Here is an 11,628-nt window from a genome sequence, read left to right as displayed (position 1 = left end):
GAAAAGTGCATCCCTTGAGGCATCTCAGGGATTTCTTGATGATGAGCTTCCTCATGCATCTTTTGAGATCCGTGGATGGTCTCTCTTGTTTGCTCCATCCTCTTCTTGGTGATGGGCTTATCCTCATCAATGAGGATGTCTCCTTCTATGATAACTCCAGCTGAGTAACATAGATGACAAATAAGATGAGAAAAAGCTAGCCTTGCCATGGTGGAGGGCTTTTTGGCTATTTTGTAGAGTTCAAGGGGGATGACTTCATGAACTTCTACTTCCTCTCCATTCATGATGCTATGAATCATGATGGCCCGATCCACAATAACTTCAGATCGGTTGCTAGTGGGGATGATGGAGCGTTGGATGAACTCCAACCGTTCTCTAGCCACAGGCTTAAGGTCCAGTCTTCTCAGTTGAACTTGCTTGCCTTTGGAGTCTCTTTTCCATTGAGCTCCTTCCACACATATGTCCATGAGGACTTGGTCCAACCTTTGATCAAAGTTGACCCTTCTAGTGTAGGGGTGTTCATCTCCTTGCATTATGGGCAAGTTGAATGCCAACCTCACATTTTCCGGACTAAAATCTAAGTATTTCCCCGAACCATTGTAAGATAATACTTTGGGTTCGGGTTCTTACTTTGATCATGGTTCCTAGTGATCCATGCATTGGCATAGAACTCTTGAACCATTAAGATTCTGACTTGTTGGATGAGGTTGGTTAGAACTTCCCAACCTCTCCTTTGGATCTCATGTCGGATCTCTAAATACTCATTTTTCTTGAGCTTGAAAGGGACCTCGGGGATTACCTTCTTCTTGGCCACAACATCATAGAAGTGGTCTTGATGGGCTTTGGAGATGAATCTTTCCATCTCCCATGACTCGGAGGTGGAAGCTGTTGTCTTCACTTTTCCTTTTCTAGAGGTTTCTCCAGCCTTAGGTGCCATCAATGGTAATGGAAAAACAAAAAGCTTATGCTTTTACCACACCAAACTTAAAATATTGCTCGCCCTCGAGCAAGAAAAGAAAGAAGAGAAGAAGAAGAAGAAGAAAATATGGAGGAGAGGGGGAGAGGTGTATTCGGCCAAGAAGGAGAAGAGAGGGTTGTGTTGTGTGAAAATGAAGAAGAATGCAGGGGTTTATATAGTGAGGGGAGAGGGAGTAGGTTCGGCCATTTAGGGTGGGTTTGGGTAGGAAAAAATTTTGAATTTTTGAAGGTAGCTGGGGTTTATGGGGAAGAGTGGATGGATGTGAGTGGTGAAGGGGGTAATTGGGAAGAGAGATTGAGGTGATTGGTGAAGGGTTTTTGGGGAAGTGTGTTTATTGGAAACAGAGAATGAATGTTGAGAAGAGGGGAGAATATGTTAGGTGGGAATCTTGTGGGGTCCACAGATCCTGAGATGATCCTGTGGGGTCCACAGATCCTGAGGTGTCAAGGATTTACATCCCTGCACTAATTAGGCATGTACAATGCCTTTGCATGCAATTCTGGCGTTTAAACGCCAAAGTGATGCTCATTCTGGGCATTCAATGCCCATGTGCAGCATGTTTCTGGCGTTGAACGCCAGGTCCATGCTTGTTTCTAGCGTTCACCGCCAGCTCTCCTTAGGGGACATTCCTGGCATTTGAACGCCGGGATGTTGCTTGTTTCTGGCGTTCAACGCCAGATCCATGCTCTGTTTTGGCGTTGAACGCCAGCCAGATGCTCCTTACTGGCGTTTAAACGCCAGTAAGTCCTTCCTCCAGGGTGTGATTTTTCTTCTACTATTTTTGATTCTGTTTTTTATTTTTGTATTTATTTTGTGACTCCATATGATCATGAACCTAATAAAACATAAAAGAACAATAAAATAAAAAAATTAGATAAATAAAAATTGGGTTGCCTTCCAATAAGCGCTTCTTTAATGTCAATAGCTTCAAAGTGGGCTCTCAAAGAGCCTCACAGGTGATCAGGTCAATGTTGTATAGTCCCAACACCAAACTTAGAGTTTTGTTGTGGAGATTCAACACCAAACTTAGAGTTTGGTTGTGGCCTCCCAACACCAAACTTAGAGTTTGACTGTGGGGGCTCTGTTAGACTCTGTACTGAGAAAAGCTCTGCATGCTTACTCTCCCTTGTTACAGAAGGATAGCCATGTGCCTTAAACACAAGGTAGTCCCCATTCAATTGAAGGACTAATTCTCCTCTGTTAACATCTATCACAACTTCTGTTGTGGCTAGAAAAGGTCTTCCAAGGATGATGCATTCATCCTCCTCCTTTCTGGTGTCTAAGATTATGAAATCAGCAGGGATGTAAAGGCCTTTAACCTTTACTAACACGTCCTTTACTAATCCATAAGCTTGTCTTACTGACTTGTCTACCAATTGTAATGAGAATAAGGCATGATGTACCTCAATGATCCCCAGCTTCTCCATTACAGAGAGTGGCATAAGATTTATGCCTGACCCTAAGTCACACAGAGCTTTCTCAAAGGTCATGGTGCCTATGGTACAGGGTATTAAGAATTTCCCAGGATCTTGTTTCTTTTGAGGTAAAGTTTGCTGAACCCATGTATCAAGTTCACTAATGAGCAAGGGAGGTTCACCTTCCCAAGTCTCATTACCAAACAATTTGGCATTCAGCTTCATGATAGCTCCTAGATATTGAGCAACTTGCTCTCTAGTTACATCTTCATCCTCTTCAGAGGAAGAATAGTCTTCAGAGCTCATGAATGGAAGAAGGAGGTTTAATGGAATCTCTATGGTCTCTATATGAGCCTCAAATTCCTTTGGGTCCTCAATAGGGGACTCCTTCTTGCTTGAGAGACGTCCCATGACGTCTTCCTCATTGGGATTCACGTCCTCCCCCTTCTCTATGCATTCGGCCATATTGACTATGTCAATGGCCTTGCACTCTCTCTTAGGATTCTCTTCAGTATTGCTTGGGAGAGTACTGGGAGGTGTTTAAGTGACCTTCTTGCCCAGCTGGCCCACTTGTGCCTCCAGATTTCTAATGGAGGACCTTGTTTCATTCATGAAACTTAAAGTGGCCTTAGATAGATCAGAGACTAAATTTGCTAAGTTAGAGGTATTTTGTTCATAATTCTTAGGGGTGAGCACGGGTCGGTTTGGTTCGGGTTCAAAGTAAAATTAGAACCGAACCGATCAAAAAGTAATTGGTTCGGTTTGGTTCGGATTTGCGTTTTTTATGCTTGTACCCGAACCAAACCAAACCGATTAAGAGTGGGTCGGTTTGGTTCGGGTAGCGGGTACCCGATGACTTTGGAATTTAAAAAAAAAAACAAATTGACAAATTTTTATGTTCAAAATTCAACAAACACAATAAACATATAACATCAACAAAAATAATGCAAACATATTAAACACCAAATACATTAAAAACTAAACTCATCAAAATCCAAACATATTAATAGTGACTAATCTTGTCTATTGAAAATATAAAAGTGCAATAGAAATATTAGAAGTTAAATACAAAAGTCTAGTGAATAATCTTTGAAAAAAGCTAAAACCAAAATACAATAAAATCTAAACATTAGAAGCTCATTAGCTCAATACAAAAGTGCAATAGAAATATTTGTTTTTCAAAGTCTTCACTCCATAATCCTTCACTCCATCAACCAAGCATATTCAAGAGAGGAGTTGTGACCTTCAAAAAATCAGCATATAATTAGTTAATGTCAACATATAAAATTGATTAATTAAAATAAATTCAACAAGTAACAGTAAATAAAAATGTTAACCTCAAATTGTTGTAAACAACATCAACTCCAATGGCTTGATTAGATATTGTTAAAGCTGAGAGCTCTACATTAACAGTAATTAAATTATTATTAGAGACTCAACAATAACAACAATTACATAATAATTTAAAGAAATATAATTTAAAAATAGTTACCTAATTCAAGTTTTTCTTGGTCCTCAAGTTCTTGCTTTAAGTCATACGTCTTTTCTTGAGTCTTCAACCAATTTTGTGTGCAAATTAGGGACTCAACAGTAGAAGGACTTAATGAGCTTCTAAATTGGTCAAGCACACGACCACTAGTACTAAATGCCGACTCAGAAGACACGGTAGAGACGGGAATAGCCAACAAATCCCTAGCCATGTGAGCAAGAGCATAATACTTCATTGATTTCAATTTCCACCAACACAAAATGTCAAAACCGGGAATGTTATCCTCCACATCATCTTCCATGTATCTTTCCAATTCATTCCTTTTGACCTCACCTTGCTTTTTTTTAACCCTCATTCTAAACTCATCTTCGAAGCCATCTTCCTCCTCAATTGCATTTTCACCACCAACCACATGATCATGAGAGGCAATGCTAGAATTAAAACTACCAGAAGAACTACCATCCGGAAGGGGATACATGGTGGAGTAATACTCAAACAACTTATGAATGATATCCTTCAATTTTTTCAACATATCTTTGGCTTGATTCAACCCATACACCCGATTAAGACAAAATTCAACATACTCATACTTGTAACGAGGATCAAGAAAAACAGCCACAAAGAGAAAGTAATTTATTCCATCACCCTCCCAATATTTGTCTAGTTTCACTTTCATTTGTGTCGCCATCTTTTGCAAACCAACATCATTACTCTTTCTCCACTTATTCAAAGTTTTTTGAATGTCACACAACTTATTGAAAAAATTATTACATGTAACATTCAAAGAACCAGAAAAAGTAAGAGTTGCATCATAAAATATCTTCAAGAACTTCACAAACACACGTGCCCTTGTCCAATCATTAGCATCAGGAGGTCCTCCTTCAGACTCAAGAGCCAACAAATAAAATGAATCTTGATAACTAAGCCGACTAAAAGCCGATTCAAACTTCTCAGCAGCCTCTAGCATCAAATAGGTAGAGTTCCACCTAGTAGGCATATCTAACACTACACTAGCTTTAGAAGTTATATTAGCCTCTCGAACACACCTCTTAAAAGCTTGCATCCTAGCAGAAGACGACCTAACAAACTTGCATGCAATTCTGATTTTAGTTATTGAGCTATCAATCTCTTTCATACCATCACCGACAATTAGATTTAATATGTGAGCACAACACCTCATATGCATGAACTCCCCATTTAACAATGTTGACCCATTCCAATCACCCATGCCTCTAAGTAAATACGAAATTGCAACACCATTAGCACTAGCATTATCAACAGTTACACAACATATCTTTCTAATACCCCACTCTTGCAAGCACTGTTCTAAGGCTCTCCCTATAGTTTCACCCTTATGATCAGTAATCAAACCAAAATTCAAAATTTTTTTATGCAATATCCAAGACTCATCAATATAATGCGCAGTCACACACATATAATTCAAATTCTGAATTGAGGTCCAAGTATCGGTAGTAAGGGAAACCATTTGGCGATTTTCAGATAACAATGTTCTCAACTTCTCTTTCTCATATCTAAACAAAGCCATACAATCTCTAGCAATTGTCCAACGGGAGGGAACCTTAAACCTAGGTTGTGCTTTACTCATAAATTGTCTAAAGCCTTGAGCCTCAACAAATTTAAAAGGAAGTTCATCAACAATTATCATATTTGCAAGAGCAAGACGAGTTTCCTCTTGATTAAAATCAACAAGCTTCATTGTGACTGCATTAGGGTCATCCTCAAATTGGCTCCCAAGTGCAATAGTTTTCTGCCCCTTTTCAGCTTGCTTATGAGGGTTTTTAGTGCAAATTCTTAAATGTTTATGCAAGTTTGTTGTACCATGACTAGAACTATTGCATGCATATTTTTTTTACAATAGTTGCAGCAAGCTTCATTAGGAGAACTTTTAGTAAAATGCGCCCAAACACTACTAGGTGCTCTACTAGGTTTACGTTTTACCTCTTTTAGAGGTTCGCCAGTAGTTCCAGCAGCTTCAGTTTGCGTTTCTGATGAAGGATTTGAGGCAGGCAACGCTGGAGGAGTTGGACTTTGCGATGTTCCACCAAAAAGACCATCATTCTCAGCAGCGGGAGTGGCTGCACTTGGAGAAGAAGTACTTCCAACAACTGAATCACTTTTAGGACTAGTTTTCCCCATTTTTTTAAATCTGCAAAATATATAAAATAAGAGAAGTCATGTATTGTTACTAATCAATTAGTACAATTGAAAGACCTTACTGCAGAATATTTATTAACAAGATAAAATCACATATTAGTAATTCTCCCAATGAAGTATGGTTTACTATTTAAGCAGTGACAATGACATTTAATAGACACGGTGGGCCATAAAATTTACCAAAGTATTGTGATAAAACCGAAAGAGTGGACTATCACATATCAAACTTGCACTGTTCAGGTTTCTATACTTCAGAAGATTCAAACTCTCATTCCTTTTGATGATGGTTAGTATCTTGCATTTAGATATCTAAAATTTCCTCTAAATTTGCAGAATCCAAAACGAGTTAAAATATTATCATAATTTTTCTAAACTGTTATTTTATATATTATTTTTAGCTTTTTGTAACATTCAGTGAATATGTATCTCTTTCTTATTAGACAAAATATGAGATTTGCATAAGATGAAGATTACATCTTATCCAATAGTAAAGAGATATGCATCAACTCAGCACATAAGGACAGAAGACAGAGTAAGTGGACAAAATATTTTTCTTTATACAAAGATATCAAATTGAATTCGCTATACTCTTATAGTAGCTGTCCTCGTCTTCACCCCAAAAGAATCTGTCTATTAACATAATTTTCAACATAATTCTTCACCCTAATAGATACTACTTTACAAACACCAGTTTAAATTAATCAAATCAACTCAATTAACAAAATAAAATCACATATTAGTGAAATTGCTTGATAGATAAAAAAAAATAAATACATATACAAATAGGAATACAAATATCATAATAATTGCCCTCCATCATCACTTGCTACATCCTTAATGTCATCCTATATCTTATGATTCAATACAAAATAAACTCAATTAACAAGATAAAATCACATATCAGTGAAATCAACTTGCTGAAAAGGAAAATTAATACTTAATGTCACAATTTGACAGCACCTAACTCCTTCTGATGGATACTACTTTACAGACACCAGTTTAAATTAATCAAATCAACTCAATTAACAAGATAAAATCACATATTAGTGAAATTGCTTGATAGATAAAAAAAATAAATACATATACAAATAGGAATACAAATATCATAATAATTGCTCTCCATCATCACTTGCTACATCCTTAATGTCATCCTATATCTTATGATTCAATACAAAATAAACTCAATTAACAAGATAAAATCACATATCAGTGAAATCAACTTGCTGGAAAGGGAAATTAATACTTAATGTCACAATTTGACAGCACCTAACTCCTTCTGATGGATACTACTTTACAGACACCAGTTTAAATTAATCAAATCAACTCAATTAACAAGATAAAATTACATATTAGTGAAATTGCTTGATAGATAAAAAAAATAAATACATATACAAATAGGAATACAAATATCATAATAATTGCCCTCTATCATCACTTGCTACATCCTTAACGTCATCTTAATGTCACCTTGCCTTCAGCATAATATTTTATGTTTGGTTTCAACTTCAAATTCTAAGGGGGCTTCTAGTTTTTAGTGAACAACTGAACATCAATTATCAAACTCTAAGGGTTTAGGTTTGGTCTCTGTTATAAATATCTGCTACCATGAATTATAATAGTAACTGCATAGCAATTAGCAATTTATTTTTGAAGTTAAAAATCAAAATTAGCTTATAGAAGATTCTCAGTTCAAAATCAAATCTAACTTTTACATAAGAGCAAGATTCTGTTAATATTTAAAAAATTGAACAGCACGATTATTTCAGAGTGATCAAGATTGCTTTATTGAACAACAAATAAGAATGTATAATTTAAAAATTGAACAGAAAATAAAACAATTAACAGTTTAACATATAACATTTCCCAAAAATTATAGACTAACCTGAATGAATTACTGGAGAAGATGAAGCTGGAGCCTAAAGGAAGCTGACTGCTGGAGAGGGAACGGCTGACTGAAGACCAAACTGGCTGCTGGAGAGGGAACTGCGACCACCGATGCTAACAGAGATATCGACTGAGACGCCATGACCGGGAGAAAGTTGGTTGCTGCGTCGCTGCCGCTACGAGAAAGATGATACACAGACGAGGTGGAGAAGACGATGAAGATTGGAGTCTGGAGAAGCTGCCAAGCTAGTTGTGTGGTAGGAGGAAACTCTGCGCCTCTGCCTCTGCTAGGGTTTCGCCATGGTTGGTTTGGTAACTTTGGATGCGCCGTTAGTGAGATTGTGTATTAGGGTTATCAGGTTATGTGTTTACAAAGTGATATATATATATATATATTTTATTTAATTAATTATAATCGGGTATACGGGTTGGTTCGGGTTCCGCGACCCCAAAACCGATACCCGAACCAATCATCAGCAAATGTCATTGGTTTGGTTCGGATCGGACCCGATTACCCGTCGGTTCTTGAACCAATTTAATTGGTTCGGTTCGAATCCGGGTGGGTAATCGGGTACCCGCTACCCGCGCTCACCCCTAATAATTCTCTGTCTGTTGCTGAGAAGATGATGGATAAGGCTTGACATTGCTGAGCCTATTTCTTCCACCATTATTAAAGCCTTGTTGAGGCTTTTGTTGATCCTTCCATGAGAAATTTGGATGATTTCTCCTTGATGAATTATAGGTGTTCCCATAAGGTTCACCCATATAATTTACCTTTGCCATTGCAGGGTTTTCAGGATCATAAGCTTCTTCTTCAAAAGATGCCTCTTTAGTGCTGTTGGATGCATTTTGCCATCCATTCAGACTTTGAGAAATCATGTTAACTTGTTGAGTCAACACTTTGTTCTGAGCCAATATGGCATTTAGAGCATCAATTTCAAGAACTCCCTTCCTCTGAGGTGTCCCATTATTCACGGAATTCCTCTCAGAGGTGTACATGAATTGGTTATTTGCAATCATGTCAATAAGTACCTGAGCTTCTGCAAGCGTTTTCTTTAGGTGAATGGATCCACCTATAGAGTGGTCCAATGACATCTTGGAAAACTCAGATAGACCATAATAGAATACATCTAATATGGTCCACTCTGAAAACATGTCAGAAGGACACTTTTTGGTCATCTGTTTGTATCTTTCCCAAGCTTCATAGAGGGATTCACCATTTTTTTGCTTGAAGGTCTGAATATCCACTCTAAGCTTGCTCAGCTTTTGAAGAGGAAAGAATTTATCCAAGAAGGCCGTGACCAGCTTATCCCATGAGTCCAGGCTATCTTTAGGTTGTGAGTCCAACCATGTTCTAGCTCTGTCTCTTATAGCAAAAGAAAAAAGCATGAGCCTGTAGACTTCAGGATCTACTCCATTCGTCTTAACAGTCTCACAAATCTGCAAAAACTCAATTAAAAACTAGTAAGGATCTTCAGATGGAAGTCCATGAAACTTGCAGTTCTGTTGCATGCTGCATTAGAGAAACTAATTGAGGCTTAAGCTCAAAATTGTTTGCTCTAATGGCAGGAATTGAGATGCTTCTTCCATCAAACTTGGACGTTGGTTTAGTGAAATCACCAAGCATCCTCCTTGCATTATTGTTGTTGGTTCGGCTGCCATCTCCTTCTCTTGTTCAAAAATTTTAGAAAGGTTGCCTCTGGATTGTTGTAATTTAGCTTCTCTTAGTTTTCTCTTCAGAGTCCTTTCAGGTTCCGGATTAGCTTCAACAAGAGTGCCTTTTTCCTTGTTCCTGCTCATATGAAAGAGAAGAGAACTTAAAAAAGAAGAGGAATTCTCTTTGTCACAGTAAAGAGGTTCTTTATTATTGGTAGAAGAAAAAGGGAATAAAGAAAGGAGAATCCAAATACAAGGGTAAGGATAGGGGCAGTGATTTGAGATGAAGAGAGGTGAAGAGAAGTGTTAGTAAATAAATAAATAAATAGAAGAAGATGAGAGAGAGAATTCGAAAATTAATTTTGAAAAGGAGTTAATGATTTTCGAAAATTAAAGATGAGATATAATTAAAATTAAAATTTAAAACAATTAGTTAATTTAAAAAGAATTTTGAAAAAGGGATGAGATATTTTCAAAAATTAGAGAGGGAAAAGTAGTTAGGTGGTTTTGAAAAAGATAAGAAACAAACAAAATGTTAATTAGTTAGTTGAAAAAGATATTAAAATCAAATTTGAAAGGATAAAAAGATAAGAAGTTAGATAAGATATTTTAAAATCCAAACTTCAAATTTTTGAATCAATCACATTACTTATTAGTTAAGTTTCGAAAACTTAAAATAAAATAAGAAAAAAAATTTGAAAATTAGTTTTAAATTTTCGAAAATCATAAGATAAAAATGAAAAAGATTTGATTTTTGAAAAAGTTTTGAAAAGATAGGATTTTTAAAATTGAAAATTTGACTTGACTTGTAAGAAACAACTAATTTTAAAATTTTTTTGACTAAGTCAACTCAAATTTTCGAAAATTATGAGAAAATTAAGGAAAAGATATATTTTTTATTTTTGAATTTTTAATTATGAGAGAGAAAAACATAAAAATGACTCACAACATGAAAATTATGAATCAAAACATATGATGCATGCAAGAACACTATGAATGTCAAGATGAACACCAAGAACACTTTGAAGATCATGATGAACATCAAGAACATATTTTTGAAATTTTTTTGATGCAAAGAAAACATACAAGACACCAAACTTAGAAATCTTTAATGCTTAGAAAATATGAATGCAAAGATGCACATGAAAAACAACAAAAGACACAAAACAAGAAAACATCAAGATCAAACTTAAAACACCATGAATGCATGAATTTTCGAAAAATGCAAGAATTTTTAAATCATCCAATTGACACCAAACTTAAAACATGACACAAGACTTAAACAAGAAACACAAAAAAATTTTGGTTTTTATGATTTTATGATTTTTTTGTATTTTTATTATTTTTTCGAAAAATATTCTTTAGAAAAACGAAAATAAAGAAAAAAATTTTTGAAAGATTTTTGAAAACTTTTTTTTTGAAAATAGAATAAAAAGAAAATTACCTAATCTGAGCAACAAGATGAACTGTCAGTTTTCCATACTTGAACAATCCCCGGCAACGGCGCCAAAAACTTGATATGCGAAATTGTGATCATCAACAATGGCTCCAAAGACTTGGTGCTCTCAAACATGAATCACACTTTGTCACAACTCCGCACAACTAACCAGCAAGTGTACTGGGTCATCCAAGTAATAAACCTTACGTGAGTAAGGGTCGATCCCACAGAGATTGTTGGTATGAAGCAACCTTTGGTCATCTTGTAAATCCCAGTCAGGCGGCTTTAACTAATTTAAGAGATTATTGGTTTTTCAAATAATAATAATAAATAAATAGAAAATAAAGATAAAGTTACTCATGTAATTCATTGGTGGGAATTTCAGACAAGTGTATGGAGGTGCTGTGCTCCTTCTGAATCTTTGCTTTTCTATTGCTTTTATCCAATCTTTGTCACTCTTTTCTATGGCAAGCTGTATGTAGGGCATCACTGTTGTCAATGGCTACATCCCATCCTCTCAGTGAAAATGGTCCAAATGCTCTGTCACAGCACGGCTAATCATCTGTCGGTTCTCGATCATGTTGGAATAGAA

General features: G+C 36.2%; 1 non-coding gene across 1 annotated transcript; it reads left to right on the top strand.

The window, feature by feature from the left end:
- The first annotated feature begins 9,095 nt into the window (after positions 1-9,095).
- Positions 9,096-9,199, top strand: LOC127741734 (small nucleolar RNA R71). Its single transcript, XR_008002941.1, has one exon. It is a non-coding gene; the product is annotated as a small nucleolar RNA R71 (small nucleolar RNA).
- The last annotated feature ends 2,429 nt before the right edge of the window (positions 9,200-11,628 follow it).

This window comes from Arachis duranensis, chromosome 9 (assembly GCF_000817695.3).
Source record: "Arachis duranensis cultivar V14167 chromosome 9, aradu.V14167.gnm2.J7QH, whole genome shotgun sequence".
Classification (NCBI taxonomy): domain Eukaryota; kingdom Viridiplantae; phylum Streptophyta; class Magnoliopsida; order Fabales; family Fabaceae; genus Arachis; species Arachis duranensis.
The sequence above is the reverse complement of the archived record's forward strand: the minus strand, read 5'-3'. Positions and strand labels throughout refer to the sequence as shown.